Raw genomic sequence first — 18,493 nt, forward strand, 5'->3', positions numbered from 1 at the left:
AGAAGACAGGAACAGACATTTCTCCAAAGAAGACAGACAAATGGCTAACAGACACAAGAAAAAATGCTCAACATCACTTGACATCAGGGAGCTACAAATTAAAACCAAAATGAGATACCAACTAACACCAGTCAGAATGGCTAAAACGAACAACTCAGGAAACAACTGTTTCCGCAAGGATGAGGAAAAAGGGGTTCTCTCCTACATTGTTGGTGGGAATGCAAACTGGTTTAGCCACTCTGGAAAACATTGTAAAAGTCCCTCAAAAACATAAAAATAGAACTAGCCTAAAACACAGTGATTGCACTACTTGTATTTACCTGAAAGATACAAAAGGGCTGATTCGAAGAGGCCCATGTACCCCAGTGCTTAGAGNNGGAATGTCCACAATAGCCGAACTATGGAAAGATCCCAGATATCCATCAACCGAAGAATGGATAAAGAAGTTGTGATACACACACACACAAACACACACACACAATGGAATAATACTACTCAGCCATGAAAAAGAATGACATCTTGCCATTTTATGCTAAGCGAAATAAGTCAGAGAAAGACAAATACATATGATTTCAATCATATGTGTAATTTAAGAAACAAAACAGATAAACATGGTAGAAGGGAATGAAAAAGAAAATAACATGAAAACAGCGAGGCAAACAATAAGGGACTGTAGGAAACAAAGTGAGGGTTTGCTGGAAGGGAGACAGGTGGGGGGATGGGATAATTGGGTGATGGGCATTAAGGAGGCCTTAACTCTAGGAAACTCTAGAAAACTGAAGGTTGCTGGAAGGGAGGTGGTTGGGGGGATGGGGTAATTGTGTCATGGGCATTAAGGAGGGTACTTGGTGTAGTGAGTGCTGGGTGTTATATGCAACTGAGGAATCACTAGATTCTACCCCTGAAACTAAACTGAACTATACTAAACTAAATTAAATTAAAATCTTAGAGGAGAACACAGGTAATAACTTCTTTGACTTTGGCTGTAAGAAAATCTTAATAAGTGTGTCTCCTGAGTTAAGGGAAACAGATTAAAAGTAAAGTATTTGGGCTTCATCACAAGGAAAAGCTTTTGCACATTGAAGGAAAGAATCAACAAAACTAAAAGGCAACCTTCGGGATAGGAGAAGATATTTGCAAATGACCTATCTAGTAAAGGGTAAGATCCAAAATATATAAAGAACTTATAAAATGAACACTCAAAAGACAAATAATCCAGTTTAAAAAATGGGCAAAAAAGCATGAATAGACTTCTTTCCAAAGAAGATACCCAGATGGCCAACAGATCCATGAAAAGATGCTCAACATCACTCATCATCAGGGAAATGCAAATCAAAAGTACAAGGGGATATCACCTCTCTCCAGTCAGAATGGCTAAAACTAACAACACAGGCAATAACAGGTGTTGGCGAGGATGCAGAGAAAGGGGAACCCACTTACACTGATGGTGGGAATGCAAACTGGTGCAGCCACACTGGAAAGCAGTGTAGAAATTTCTCAAACACTTAAAAACGAACTACCCAATGACTCAGCAATTGTACCTTTAGGTACTTAAATACAGACTCAAAGGGGCACATGTACCCTGATGTTTACAGCAGGCTCATCAACAATAGCCAAACGCTAGAAAGAGCTCAACTGTCCATCATCTGAGGAATGGATAAAGGAGTTGTGACATACATAAACATGTACGTATAGTTGTGACATATGGAGCTAGAGTGTTGTGCTAATGAAATCAGTCAGAGAAACACAAATAACATACGACCTCACTCAGATGCAGAATTTAAGAAACAAAACAGAAGAACATGTGGGAAGGAGGTAAAAAAAGAGATGAGGAAGCAAACCATGAGACACTCAACAATAGAGAACAAACAGGGTAGGTGGAGGAACCTAAGTGGGGGATGGTCTACATGGGTGATGGGTGGGCACCTGTTAGGATGAGCACGGGGCGTTGTAGGTAAGTGAAGAATCACTAAATTCTACTCCTGAAAGGAATGTTACACTAAATGTTAGCTAAATAGAATTTAAATAAAAATCTAAATAAACAACAAAAAAGAAACTCGGGAGCCTGGTCATGTTTTTGTGAGCATGGGACAGGTTAGGCCACTGGACCACTCGTAATTTGACTTCAGCACTATCTTGACATCATGAGGCCTAGGGCATTTGACACTGCCCAGCAGAGAATGTTTGTGTGTAGGCTGGGCCATCCCTTTTGGCCTCATCTCTGGGGCAAATGGACATGAAGACAGCTCTCCAATATTTCCCATTCCTCTTTGAAATGTAGAACTTAACTATTTTGGTAGCCATTCCCACATTGTTGCATAATTTCTAACTAGGCCTCGTTCCCATCCAGGGGTGATGGGGCTCCCATACAGCCACCTCCCAAGGATTGGTGTCAAGTTCCCACTCTGATCCAGTGGTAAGGGAGAGCAATCAGTGTCTGATATCCCAAAAAAACAATGGCATTTGTGTTCCTGAGCACTTGTTTGGCCAGCTGGTATAAGCATAGTGCTCAAAAACCAGGTTGCTTCCCTCCCCTGGCTGATCCAGTGGCCTTCATTATGAAGAAAAGATAAGCCGTGCATGTGCAGTATGCTACAGGACCTGGTGAGTGCAGAAAATGCCCTTTCTAGGCATACCGCACCAAGGTCCCATTCTAAACACCTGAGCATCAGTGGCAAGTACCCACATGGTATTGTTGAACCTCTGCTGTCCCTATCTGCCAGTGGGACAGGTAGGGAAAACAGCCAAGTCCAGAAGCTTTCCCTCTCTTTCTGAGGGGAGAATGTAGGTCTCTTGCTGACAGGGTTCCCATATGTAAATAATGGAGATTTCTCTTTGCCCAAGTTCACAGCTGTTAGCTATTCTGGAGGTGGCCCACTTGCCAGGAGATGGTGCAACTCCATTCACCACATTAGGCCATTCTCATCTCTCATAATGAACTTTAACCTTCTGTGTATCCATTTTGACCCTTTCATGCTTTTTTAGGGTTTATGTATTTGAGAGAGAGGGATAGAGAGTGCACATGAGTTGGGGGAGGGAAAGAATGAGAGAATCCTCAGGTAGACTCCCTGCTGAGCACAGAGCCAGACATGGGGCTCCATCCCACAACCCATGAGATCGTGACCTCAGCTGTAACCAAGAGTCGGATGCTTAACCCACTGAACCAACCAGGTGCCCCTACCCTTTTCTTCTGATCTGAAACTAGATTAACCCAAGGGACCATTCCGAGCCAGTGTCTCAGAGCAATATCCCTTGCTTGAAAGTGGGGATTCACACAGAGTTCTTAGGACTATGGAATATGTTGTGCCACAGGGCCCCTCATTTGGTTTCAGAACAATTTGGACATCAGGAAATTTCAGGTGTTTGAAGGAGCTCAGCAGAAAATGTTTGTGTGTAGGCCAAACTATAGGGTTTGGGTGGGAGGTGGCCTCATTCCTGGGGCACAGGGAAACAAAGTTAGTTCTCTCCTTCCCAGGTTTTTTTCCTCCATTCCTGTGTGAAATGTAGAATGTGGATCCTCTTAGTAGGCATTCCCCAGTCTTCTGTATTTCTAACTAGGTTACTGCTCACATTTAGGGGTGATGGAGCTCTCACTCACACTGCCATCATCCGAAGATTTTGATGAGTTCTCACTTTGGTTCTGCACTAAGTGAGCATAACTGGTGTCTGATATTCCCCCAAAACAATGGCCCTCCTGTCCCTGTACAGTTGCTGCTTAAAGTACTGTGGTCAGTGCACTGACAATTAGCTGTACCATCACCACACACACACCACTCTCACACCTGCATATGCCACATGCAAATACACACCCCAGAGACATGAAAAAACAGCAGACACTGACACACTTCCATCACACGCAAACAGCAGAAACTACATACACATAGACACCACGCACAACACAGACTACAGACACAGCCCCAATACATCACACACATAGCACACATACACCAAACACCTACGCACTACACACAGAGCACACCCATACGAGACATACACCATACACACACCACTCATACACAGAACACATACATAGACACTCTCCTCAAACTTCAAACATAAAACACAATGCATACACCATTCACACACCACACCTACACCACACACACACAGAAACACATATACCACACAATCACCAACACACAGTGTACATATGCCACACACACCATGCATGTGCCACACACAAACCTCTCACACAACACACGTGTGTAGCACACACATATAATAGACATACAGAACACACACCAAATTCACTACACACACACCCCATGCAACAGGCACAATGCACGCCACACACCTACTATACACCCACCAGTCAGAAATCATACACAGCAGACATACACCACATACCCACATTTCATTTACCTCATATATAACACAGTCACACCAAAACGCCCAATATATTTAACACATATACATCACCTACACAGAACATAGATGTTACACACGCATACACAGAAGGCACACACAGCCCATACCCTATAGAAACTCACACACAGCACAGACACCACCCTCATACCTCATAGACAACACATTCACCACTCCTATACCACACAAATATATCACACATACACCTCACACACACATAACACACACACACACTGCCAGACACACACATACCATCTACAGACATGCATGCCACAAATACTAAATACACACTACACATACCACACATGCAGACATTACACATGCACCACCACACAATGACACATATACTATGCACACAGAAACCCCACAAATGCCACACAAATGCCAAACACACATCCCACAAAGCAACCCCAGAAACTAAACACACATTACCCATAATTCTCACACCACACATACAATACCAATACATGCAAGGAACACACAGACAGGTACCACTCATATACCACACTCACACATGCACCATGAAAACACATGAACACCACACACAACACTCACGGTACACACACACCAAAAGGATACCAAAACTACACAACACCTCTATCACAGACACATCACAACTACAACACACGCCACCCATACAGTGCAAACACACACCACACACCATACAAACAATATACAACAAGACACCAGACACACCCAACATTGAAACCACTTGTATAACACACACACAACAGATTCATACCACACATAATTGACCCATTTACCACCTGTACATCACAAACAACACATACATGACACACACAACAGATACCACACACACCTACCCACATCATATAAACCATACACACCACCCTATACAACACATACACTACACATATTCCACACATAACACATATCTCAAACACACACAACACATCTACAAAACACAAACCCACCACAACACCACAAATACACTACACACACCTATACACAAACATGCCACATATTCCCCACATGCACACTACACACGCAACAAAAAAATCACCACACATACAATACCCACACACCCCGCATACACCGTCTACATGCAGCTCTACCACTCACCCACACCTCATGTCACCACACACTTGCCACAGAAATTCAACATATTTATCTCACACACACACCAGACATATGCCAAACACACACACAGAAACCATACAAAAACCAACAAACACATAAATACTTCACACAATATAATGTACACCGTGCATGCCACATAAATTACATGCACACACTTCATACACACAGGTCACATAACAACACATGCCACATATATACCAGAAACTCACAACACTTATTCCAGAGAAAAGCATGCCAAACATACACAACATACACACACAATACACCACGCACACCACGCACATCCCACCAACAGACCCCACATAGACCACATCAAAAGGCACCACACGCACGCGCACCATGCACACACCAGAGATACACCACACTCAGCACACATGTACCACCCAAACCCACACTGCACATACACCATGCACATAACACACAAATAACCCACGCACAACACAGACACCACAAACACACTGCACGTATATCATACATACCCCCACCCACATACACTACTCAAACACCTTATGATAAACAGAAAGTCTCTGAAACTTATAGGAATGACAAAGGAATAGAAAATAACTGTTTTACAAACATGAAAACGTAGCAAAGTGACTCAGCTAAGTTGGGTCTGCCCCTACTTCACTAAATAACTCTCAAGTAAAGAAGAGACTTAAATTCTGTAAGGAAGATTTAGATAAATAATTTAAAAAACGAAAATATTAGCAGTTCCAAATATTGTGAACATTACAACCAGTTATGTGAAAATCTCTAAAACAAAACTAATAAACAAAAATCTCTAAAACAGGATTCAATAAAACCTGGATACGCTTCTAGCTGTCTGGGAATTTTGAGTTTTTAGCCTTTCACATTCTTTCTAAGCTTTACAGTTCTGTGAAAATAACTACAAAAATACAGTCTTCAAAACCCAAGATTAAGTTTTAAAGAAATAACTGATGATTAAGTTAGCTGCAATGAAATAATGGATTTTGAAAAGGAGCTGCAATGTTTATAGGAACCAGAGGGTTCAGTAGAAAACTGACATCATCTGGCATGACCCTCCCATTTTTCACTGAAACCTGAGGCTCACAGATGGAGGCAGGAAGGAGGGCAGGATGCTTTTCTATCTCCCCAACTATGTTTTCAAAATTATTATGAAGAAAATAGGTTATACAATGCCTTATTTAATCCTCATACCAACTCAGTGAAAAAATATTACTCTCTATATTTATATATGAGAAAATTGAAGCTCAAAGAGTGTGAGGTGAGCTGTTCAGTGCCACACAGCCAGAGAATGGCAAACTAGGACGAGAACTGAAACTCCCTCTTCTAAGTCCAATGCTTTTCATATACCCTAAATTATGCAGGAAATTGAGCTACTACTACTATTCTTTCCACTATTTCATTTAGAAATGTTTTCAGTCTACTGGGTTACCATGCTTTATTAATTTCATAACTTTCCAAGGGCAATTATTGAAGAAAATCAGAATGACTGGTTCAAATTTCATATCCACCACATACTACTGTGTGACCTTGGCCAAATCACTATGTGCTGTGCCTCAGTTTCCTCATTTGTAATGTAGAGACAAAGACAGCACCTATTTCAGTGGGTAAAATATTTCAGTGGGTAAAATGTGATAAAGCATATCAAGTGCTTAGAACAGTTCCTAACACACACACAAACACATGTTTGCATAATATGGTATGCACTTGAAATTTTTACTATTGTTTTCCTTGCTATTTCTGAGTCAATGTATAATAAAAATTGGGGGAAATCTTTGTATTTCTCTACAAAAACTGTATTTCAAATAATAGGTTTTTTTCCCCCATGTGTTCATGACTTGTATTTTTATTGAAGATTTCTCTATGTCAAGCTTTTTAATGATATATAAAGATTTGAAGCATGTTCTCTTAATATTTAATAAATATATCAACTATTTAAAAAAAAAAAGAAACTGAACTTTGTGGATGAATGCTTATCACTACAGAATAGGTTAGGTCAAAACACCTCTGGTAACTTGGCTTCAGAAGTGCGTTGACATCAGGAGGACTAGAGCATTTGAAGGGTCCAGCAGAGAATGATTGTGTATGGGCTCCGACAGAGGTTTTGGGAGGGAGCTGGCCTCATTTTTGGTGCGAGTGGAAGCAAAGGTAGATATAGTCTTGCAAGATGCATCCCATTCCCACTTGACATGGAGAACTTTGGCACTCTTTGTAGTTACTCCCATGTCCTTCCTGTTTCTCTAACAAGGTCTTGGGTCATCTTCACGAGCTATGGTGTTTTAAGTCACACAGCACCCAGAGATTGGTGGTGAGTTCCCACTCTGGACCTGTGCTGAGATAGAACAATCAGTGTCTAATATTGGAATGGAAAGTTTGCCCTTCTGTCCCTGAGCACTTGGTTCTTGGCCAGCTGAGGAAGCACAGAGATGAGGATCTAGCTTGCCACACTCTCCTGGATGATTGAGATGCCTTCATTCTGAAAAACAGATGGATTGTGCATGGTCTCCTATGCTCCAGGACCTGTTCAGTGCAGAAATAGCTATTTCAAGGAATAATGAATGCTCCAAGTAGCACTTCCAAACATTTGATCATCAGTTGGGAGTTGCAGCCTGGTACCTCTGAATCACTGCTGCCTCTATGCACTGACGGAAATGCAGGAAAACCTCCAACGTCAGGAGCTTTCCCTCTCTTTGTGAAGGCAGAATGAAGGCATCTTGGGGCACCTGAGTGACTCGGGTGGTTAAGAACCTCACTCTTGATTTTGGCTCAGGTCATGATTTCAGGGTTGTGAGATCAAGTCCCACATAGGCTCTGTGCTGGGCATGGAGTCTGTTTGAGATTCTCTCCCTCCCTCTGCCTCTCCCCCACCCAAGTACTTGCATGCTCTCTCTTTCTCTCTCTCTCTCTCTGTCTCTTAAAAAATAGGAATGAAGGCCTCTTCTGTACTCAGGTCTCGGGTGTAGCCAATGGATGTTTCCCTTTGCACAAAAGCACTGGAGTGTCTTATTCCTAAAACGGCCAGATGGTTAGGGCATTGTGCTAGCCACTTCATCCTCGGTATTATCCCATTGTCATCTCCATGAACCATTTTGGCCCTCCATGTGTCCACTTCCATTTATTTTTTTTTTTTCAAAAATTATTCAATCTAGGGGGCCATTCAGAAGAAGTGTCTCAGAACCACATTTTCTGCTTTAATCTAGGGAGTCTGGCAGAGTTCTTGGGACTGTGAGATACCTTGGACCACAGGGTCCCTTGACATTGAGTTTCAAAACTCTTTGGACACCATGACACCTAGGGCATTTGAAGGTGCCCACCAGAGAATGTGTGTAGGTTGGGCCAGAGGATTTGGAAGGTGTCATTTCCGGGGTAAGAAGAAATTAAGTCAAACATATCCATCACGAATTTATTTTATTCCCATTTGAAATGGAGAACTTTTTCCTCCTTGGAGCAATAAAGAATCTTGCCTCCCTGCACACATGTATACACCCCTGTGCTCTTTTTCCAAACTAGGTTTTTTCTGGAGCCCATTGAGAGGAGCCAGTGTTCTCAGAGCAGTATTTTCGGATTGAAACAGGGGAATCTGACTGAGTGCCTGTGACTCTGAGATTGGTTGTGCCTCTTGTAATTTGGCTTCAGAACAGTGTTGACATCAGGAAGGCTAGAGGGTTTGAATGAACTCAAAAGATTGTGTGTAGGCACGGCGAGAGATTCTAGTTGAGAGCTTGCCTTTTTGCAGGGGCAAGGGCTGATGACGTTAGACATCTCGATCCCAGATTACTTTCATTTCCATTTGAAATGTGGAAATTTGGTCTTCCCTGAAGCCATTCCCATCCTCTTATTGTTTTTGTAGCTAGACTGGTTCACGTTTAGGGGTATTAGGGTTGGCATCACAACAAGTTCCCAGTGTTGGTGGCAAGTTCCCACTCGGATCCTCTGCTATGTGAGAGCAATAAGTGTCTGATAGCCAAAAGGAAAGATTCCCCTCCTGCCTCTGAGTTCTTGGTTCTTGTCCTGTATTTGAAATGCTGTGATTGGTAGCCAGCTTGTCTCTTTCCCCAGGGTGACGGAGATGTCTTCATTCTGAAGAGAAGATAGTTCACACATGTGCACTATGCTCCAGGACCTGGTCAGTGTAGTAAGAGCTCTTTCAAGGAATACTGCCCCAATGACCATTTCCAAATATATCATCAACTGGGAGAACAAATTTGCTATCTCCAAATCACTTGTGTTGTTGTTGTTTTTTCTCACCATGATAGGAAAAGCAAGAGAAATCCAAATCCAGAAGAAAGAATGAAGGCCTCTTGCTTACTTGGCCCCCAGTTATAGGCAATGGAGGTTTCCCATTGCCCAAGCCAACAGGCCTTTCTTAGTCCTGAGACGGCCAGCTTGCGAAGAGATTTTGAGAGACACTTTGTTTTCGACATTATTTTATTCTCAACGGTAAGAAAGTCTTCATTCCCTCTGTGTCCATTTCCATTCCTTGGATCTTTTTTCAAACTAGGTTCTCCAGAATGAAGGTTTCTCAATCAGCCAGGGGGAGAGAGGTGCCCTGACTACCCATCTACACATTTATCCAAGGCAGCCCCACAGGCTCAGGGACAAGAGGGCCAACCATTTTTTATTCATATACCAGACACTAATTCTCTCACTTCACACAGGACCAGAGGGGGAACTCACCAGTAATCCCTAGGTGTGGCTGTGAGTAAAAGCACCTTCCAGTCTGAGTGTGAACCAAGAGCTAGACAGAAAATCAGCAAGACTCTAGGAATGTATAGAAGATGGGCCAATAATCTACATTTAAAATGCGAATGGACTAAATCTGTAATGAGAGGTCTAGTTTTTTCCCTACCCAAGAAATGAGACCAGTACCTTCTAAAACCCTCTGGCCAAGCCTACATACACACACACATTCACTGTTTGGAACCTTCAAATGCCTCAGGTCTCCTCATGAGAACATTGTTCTGAAACTAAATTTTAAGGGGGGGCCTGTGGCCCATACTTCCCCACAGTCACAGGGAATCTTCCAGACTTGCCAGTTTAAAGAAGAGGATATTGCTCTGAGACACCGGATCTGAATGGCCCACAGGGTGAACCTAGACCGAAAAAGAGCAAGAGGATGGAAATGGATATGCGGTGGGCCAAATGTGTTTATTAGAGGTGAGACGAGACACAATGTGTTGATTGAAGTGATGAGGACAGTCTCCTAGCAACCCAATTCTCATTCCCAGGAATGAGAAACAACTGTGCGCTTGGGTGAAGGAAAATCTCCATTGCCTATACCTGGGAGCTCTGTCAGCAAGAACTCTGCATTCTTCCTTCAGAAAGAGAGGGAAATCTGGGTTAGCTTCTTTTAATTGCCCTTCCCATGATGGATAGAAGCTGCAGTGATTCAGGTATAATAGGCTGGGACTCCCAGCTAATGCTCAAGCTTTTGGATGTAGGCCGTGGTGCAATATGCCTTGAAAGGGCACTTGCTGAGCTCACCAGATCCTTCAGCATGCAGCATATTGGTGACAGTTCTGTTCTTCAGAAGGAGGGCATCTCAAGCTCAAGGAGAGGATGGCCACCTTTCCTTTGGGCTATCAGACATGGATGTTCTCAAACAGCACAGGACTTAAGTGGGAACTCACAACCAATCCTTGGGTGCTGGCTCTGTGGGTAAAATACCCCATGCCCCCATATGTAAATCAACCCTACATTTAAAAACAAAAACAAAACAGCAAGGGGATGGAAATGGTACAAGGAAGGCCAAAAATCGACAATAAAATTGGGAATTGGTTTGGGTATTGTGGCCACTGCTGCCATGAACATTGGGGTGCATGTGCCCTTTCAAATCAGTATGTGTGCATCTTTTGGATAAACACCCAGGCGTGCAATCGATGAGTCATAGGGCAGCTCTATTTGTAATGTTTGGAGGAACCTCCATACAGTTTACCAGAAGGCTGTACCAGTTTGCATTCCCACCAACTGTGTAAGATGGTTCCCCTTTCTCCACATCCTCGCCAACATCTGTTGTTTCCACAGTTGTTCATTTTAGCCATTCTGATTGGTGTGAGGTTTTATCTCATTGTGGTTTTGATTTGTATTTCCTTGATGCTGAGTGATGTTGAGTATCTTTTCATAATCCTAGGGGAGAACACAGGCAGCCACCTGTTCGACACAATCTTGCTACATACGTCTCCAAAGGCAAAGGAAACAAAACCCAAAATGAACAACTGGGACTTCATCAAGATAAAAAGCTTTTGCACAGCAACGGAAATGGCCGACAAAACCAAAAGACAACATAAAGAATGGGAGAAGATGCCTGGGCAGCATAATCGCTAGCACATGGACATTCCTGTCTGGAGAAACTGGTAACACCTGGCATTCCACAAAGCCCACAGATGCCATTCTGATGTTGGGGTCCAAACAGAGCACTGAAATAGGGATGAATGGGCTCAAGGAACCTTACTGACATTGTGTGAGAAGGGAGAGACACGGGAGGTTTTTAGTTACACGAAGAGTCAAGGAGCCTGAGAGCTGGCTCATCTGAACACACAGGAAGACTCCCTGGGTGCTATCCTATGCGTTCGATCTTTCAGTCTGTCCTGAAAGACAGACTGTGTGAGATTCCTCCAACTGCAGGAAGAAGCCAGCTCCTGGCTTTGCCAGATCTCCGTGATCTCAGTCCAAATCTCGTGAGATGTCATTCAAGCCCTGTGAGACTTCAGGCCAGCCAGCAAGATCTAGGGTCAACATTCGTGAGGTTTCTGGCCAAAGCTCTCAGGCCCTTGGATGGAACTGGCACTCCCTAGCAGAGCCCGCTTTGTGCCCCTTAGGTAGGTAGGGATGGCACATGCCAGAAGTGGGCACAACGTTCAATATCTCCAGTTGTAGAAATGCTCCCAGGCACGACGTGAAGGAAGAAACAAGCTGTTTCACACCTCAATACCTGGTATGGCAACATCCTGGGGTGGGGGGTTGATAAGGGAGCACTGAATTCAGAATGAATGGGCCTGGTGAACAGTTATTCACACTAAACCTCAATGACAGAATGAGGAGGGCAGGAGAAGGAAGAAGCAATGTGTCCCCCAAGCAAGACAAAAGGCTTTCCCAAGCACTGAAAACATTAAGGCTGTCTGGATTAACTGCAGAACCGCCCAGAAAAAGAAGAGATACCTCTTTCTTTAGCCAGACATCCCATGAGCTTGGGGAAAATATTTCAAGATCTCAGTCCAAATCTCTTGAGATTTCAACTAATCTCAGTCCAAATCGTGAGAGATCTTATCCAAATCTCGTGCTATCTCAGGCCCAGCCATTGACACCTACTGCCCAAACCCGATGGATCTGTGGCCAAACACCCTGGCCCTTGGGGGCAACTGGCATTCCCAGGGAGAGCCTTCATGACACTCATTATTATGTCAGTAGGCGACACGCATGTGAGGATGGGGCAGAATTCTTTCATAATTGGTCCCGGAATAAACCTTCAGGAAGACACAGTGTCTCACACCTAAATACCTGGTGTTTAAGCATCCTGCCTTTAAGCAGGTAAGAAGGGAGCATTGATTCAGGATGAATGGGCCCAGGGGATTCTTGTTCATTCTCATCCAGAGGTGAGAGAAACAGGAGGCATAGAGGAAGGACAAAGCAAAAGGCCCAAAGCAAGGCAGGACTGGTGAGAACACAGGCAGGGTCCCTGGGGGATTTCCTGGGCTTTCAAAACATTAAGGCTGTCTGTATTAGCCTTACAACACCCAAGAAAAGAAAATACACCTCTTTCTTTGGCCGGAACTCAGGTGATTTGGGGGTAAATCTGGTGAGATCTGTCCAAATCTGGTGAGATCCCAACCAAATCTCGCTAGGCTTCAGTCCAAATCTTAGGAGCTCTCATGCACATCACGTGAGATTTCTACCCAAATGTCATGAGATCTAAGTCCAAATCTCCTGTGATCTGTCCAAATCTCACCAGAGCTCAGTCTGTATCTCGTGAGCTCTCAGTTCAAATCTCGTATGATCTCTTTCATATCTCACCAATCTGTGTCCAAATCGCGAGAGAATTCATCCAAATCTAGTGAGATTTCTTCCAAATCTCACGCGCTCTTAGTCCAACTCTCATGAGAACTCACTCCAAATGTCGTGAGAACTCAGGCCAAACCTCATGAGAACCCACGCCAAACCTCATGAGAGCTCATCCAAATCTGGATAGATCTCAGGCCAAATCTCGTGAGATCTCAGGCACATCTCCCGAAATTTCTACCCAAATCTGGATGGATCTCAGCCCAAATCTCATGAGAACTCAGTCCAAATCTCCTGAGATCTCTTCCAAATCTTGCCAGATCTCAGTCCAAATCTCATGAGATCTCACACACATCACTGGAGATTTCCTAGAGTCTTAAAAATAGCTTGCACTTCAGAACTGTGTGGCATAAAGTGGAATTTGGGGTGTTAGGCACAGGGGTCCTGGAAAAGGCTCAACAACCCACCCTGCTGGGAAGGAAGGAACCCTGGCTTGAAGGGTTGGCCCATCTTGGTGGCTCAGTTCTCCCACCACAGCCCGTGCCAACATGGCACCACCCACCGCGTCCTTCATCGGTTCTGGAAGCTGCTTCAGAATCTCAGGCCCCAGCATCCCACTCGGTCCTGAAACGTAAAGGGATTCTGAGGCGCCTGCCTACAAAAGCGTACCTTGGGATGAAGTTGCCCCAGGCCCTAATCTCCTTATCACTTCAGCCTGTTTCAAAATGAAAGCTCTTCAAATATCTGTCAGCGCATTTGTAGTGCTCTTTCCTGAGGCATTTCTTTTACAGAGCAGGAACCTGCAAGAAACCTCAGGCCCCCTCATGGCGCAAGCGCAATAACCCACTTCTCTTACCCAGCTGGCAGATGCTGCATGCAATCAGAAAGCCAGGGGCCATGAGATCCACACAAGCTCCAGGGCGCACCTTACAACCGGTGTGCTTCTGCCAAAACCAGACGAGACCAGTCAGAGCCACCACGGATCCCACCACCGGCTTTCCCCTTCATTAAAACGCTGAGACTCACACCTGGGGTGGAGAGTTCACGCACGCGCAAGCAAAGCACAGGATGTCTGAAGCCGCGTCTTCTGTCCACTGCGCCTGCGCGCCCTCCCTGCGCTTCCACGCCCTTGTGTGCTTCGAGGTCACCGCGCTCCCACCTCAGCTCCTTCAGAAACTTCAAGGTGCCTTGTTGGGTTGCAGCCCGGTACTCTCTCCCCTCCTGCCTTGGCACTAGCTGGCGATAAATGCCACCTGCACCATCCTCGGCCTCCTCACTGTTTCTACCCAGAGTCAAGGAGCCCCGAGGCCGGTAACAGTCCTGACTGAGCCCGAATGGGTCCCCAAGTGGCAAGTCCCGTCACCTGTCCGAACAGTAAATCCTCCTCTCTGAAAAGGATGATGAGGTTTTTCGGCTTGCATGCGAGAATTCTAAGAAAAACTCCTGGGCAGTCTGTGAAGGCTGGGCGAGCCGCAGCACCACATGGCGAAGATTTCCGTGAAGAGGGCGGTGGTCCTTCCCCTGCAGCCCCTTCTTGTCTCTGCCCAGGCCGGGAACAGAGGCTGCTGCTGCTGAAGATGATGATTTTGTTCCTAGTGAGTGTCAGGGGGAGGAGTGCTGGCCACGGTTGGGAAAGAGAATGGGAGTCATTTGGTGAGAAAAATTTAAGTTGTCTATTGCATTTTCTGAGCTAATCAGTGACCCTCCAAAGGCAGGTGTCAGCAGTGAGTCTTAGAGACGAAGGGAAGACTTCTTTCTAGACGTGGTGATCCTAATGTGCAGCCATGGGTGAGACCATAATCTACTTATCCATTCAGTTTTTGATTCTTTGCTTGTTTCCAGTTTGGGGTCATTATGAATAATCTATGAACATACTTGCACATGTCTTATGTTGCTCATATGGACAAACTTTGCATGGGACCATACGTAGGAGTAGAATTTCTGGGTCACAGATAGTGGGGACCATATGTTTTGGTCATCCAAACTGGGACACTTTTGAAAGGAAAGGTGATATTTAAAATATTAAAATTTATTTCTTGACCAACAAATTGATTTAATAAATTGGTAGACCTAAAAAAGATTTTGATTCAAAACTGATTTTCAAAAATAAAATCCCTTCTGATATATTAAAGTAACTATAACTATGTACATGAAGGTAAAATCCTAAAAAATATTCATATGGATACTCTGCATATATATTTTTAAATAGAATTACTGTGCTTGGTACATATTCACATATATAAATTAGTTTTAGCCACCTCTAGTATTTTTTGTGCAAACATTTAAAAAAAATTTTTTAAGCTTTAATTTTAAATCTCTACACCCAAGGGGGGGGGCTCGAATTTACAACCCCAAGATTAACAGTCACATGCTCTTCCAACTGAGCCAGCCAGGCACCACAGAACATGTATTTTAAGATGGTCTCATCAATACATTTGGTAAAACTGCCCACCAAATTTCATCGAAGTTGCATTTAATGCTAAAATAACTGTGATGGTTGATACCTTCCATGGGCTCTTCTCTATGGAATGTATCTGTAATGCAAATGATCTGTCTGCACCTTCCAAAGTACCTTATAAGATCAGAGCAGTCTGCTACTTGAAAGATAATCTCAATTCTAGTTCTTGTCATGTTGAACTGTGTAAATATTTATGCCCAATATTTTCCACAGATGCTGTCTTTTTGTCTCTATTCAGAATATTCAGCAAATATTTTTACGAACAAAACTTATGAAGTACGTTTTCTAATTAAGAATTTTCAGACATTTTGCCACCTATATTTGCAGCAATATTAGATGCCTTCTCAATGCCATTCATTTCTGGTTAGAATATAAATATATCTACTTAAAAGTAAGAACTCTATCAAACATGTCAACATGATTCAAAGTACTATTTTAAAATTAAATCTGGTGCAGTACTTGAGTTCTCATCATTTAATTTGTTCAACTCCCCTCCCCATCCCCAGTTGCTTTAATAGGCATAAATTTCAATACTTTACTGATTACAAGCTTGGTGTTCAGTAATTCAAACTGGTGAAAGTTTCAAAAGCTGCATTTCTTAATTTTTTAACGTTTTGATTAAGATTTTCAATAGGTTCTGGAAAAATCCAACCAAAATATAGAGGGTCATTTTCCAGTACCATTGTGGGGCATTAGGCATATTAAGGAAGTGATATTCAGGGTGTCGTCAGACTGTTTCTGGCCGCCGTTGCAAGGCAGCAGCTGAGATTGCGAAGGGAAGGGTGGAAGGGCTGCTCCAGGCTGAAGTTCGGGGGCCGCAGAATGCGCCAGTCTGGGGTGGGGAGGAGGAAGTGATATTGAAATACTTAAATACTTCTTTTAAAGATTTTATTTATTTATTTTAGAGACAAAAAGAGTGGGGATAGGGGCAGGGACACAGGGAGAGGGAGAAAGAGAATTCCAAGCAGACTCAGTATTCAGTGTGGAGTTGGACCTGGGGCTACAGCCCACCACCCCAAGATCATGACCTGATCTGAAATCAAAGGGCCCATGCTCAACCGACTGAGCCACCCAGGTGCCCCAATTATTAATCAGGTTTTAAAAATTTTTAAGTATTGGGGCGCTTGGGTGGCTCAGTTGGTTGAGTGGCCAACTCTTGATTTCGGCTCAGGTCACAATCTCGGGGTCATGAGATCAAGACCTGCGTGGGGCTTGCCTGTTTAAGATTCTCTCTCTCCCTCTGCCCCTCAACCAGCTTGCTCAAGCTCTCTCTCCCTCAAAAAAAAAAAAAAATCAGTGGCATTAAGTACTTCCATAATGTTGTGCGAATGTCAGCACTATTTTCAGAACATTTTTATCATCTCAAATAGAAATTCTGTACCCATTAAATGATAACTCTAATTCCTTTCCCCCATGCACCTGGTAACCACCATTCTACTTTCTGTCTGTATGACTTTGCCTACTGTGGGTACCTCATATAAGTACAATCATGCAGGATCTGTCCTTTTGTGTTTGGTTGATTTATGAATTCAATGCTAATGTTTTTTGAGTTCATCCATGTTGTAGCATGTATCAGAATTTCATTCCCTTTTAAAGCTGAATAATACTCCATTAGAGAGATAGATAGATCGATCAATCTATATATAGAGAGACATAGATATAGATATGCATATATCACACTTTGTTCATCCATTCAGTCTCTGATGAACATTTGGGTTGTTTCCACCTTTTGACAGTTATGAGTAATGCTACTATGCACTTTGGTTTACAAGTATCTGAGTCTTTGCTTTCAGGACGGGAATTGTTCATATGGTAATTCTGTACTTAATTTTTTGAGGTACTGTCATACTGTTTTCCTTAGCAGCTGCACCATTTTACAGAATTCCAATTTCTTCACATCCTTACCAACACTTGTTATCTTCTCCTTCTCCTCCCCTAACTCTTCCTCCTCCTTTTCTTCCTTCCCCTCTTCCACCTCTTCCTCTTCCTCCCCCTTCTTCTTCTTCTTTGTAATAGCCATCCAAGTGGGTGTGAAATGGATCTCATTGTGGTTTTGATTTTTGTTTTTCTAATGACTAGTGGTGTTGAGTATCTTTTCATTCACTTATAGGCCATTTCTGTATCTTTTTTGGAGAAATATCTATACAAATCCCATTTGGCCCATTTTTTAATTGGGTTATTTATTTCTTTGTTGTTAAATTGTAAGACTACTTTTTTAAAAAGATTTTATTTATTTATTTGAGAGATAGAGTGTGCACGAGCGGTGGGAGGGGCAGAGGGAGAGGGAGAAACAGACTCACCGTTGAGTAGGGAGCCCGACTCGAGGCTGGATCCCAGGACCTTGGGATCATGACCTGAGCTGAATGCAGCCGCTTAACCAGCTGAGCCACACAGGAGCCCAAATTGTAAGACTTCTTTATATATTCAGGATATTAATCTCTCATCAGGCATATGATTTGCAAATATTTTCTCCCATTCTGTGGGTTGTCTTTTCACTCTTTTGAAAGTGTCCTTTGATGCACAAAAGAGTATCACGTTTTCTGACATACCAACGAATTATGTGTACCACAACCAATTCCAACTATGTTT

Source organism: Ursus maritimus, unplaced genomic scaffold (genome assembly GCF_017311325.1).
Source record: "Ursus maritimus isolate PB19 unplaced genomic scaffold, ASM1731132v1 scaffold_31, whole genome shotgun sequence".
NCBI lineage: Eukaryota > Metazoa > Chordata > Mammalia > Carnivora > Ursidae > Ursus > Ursus maritimus.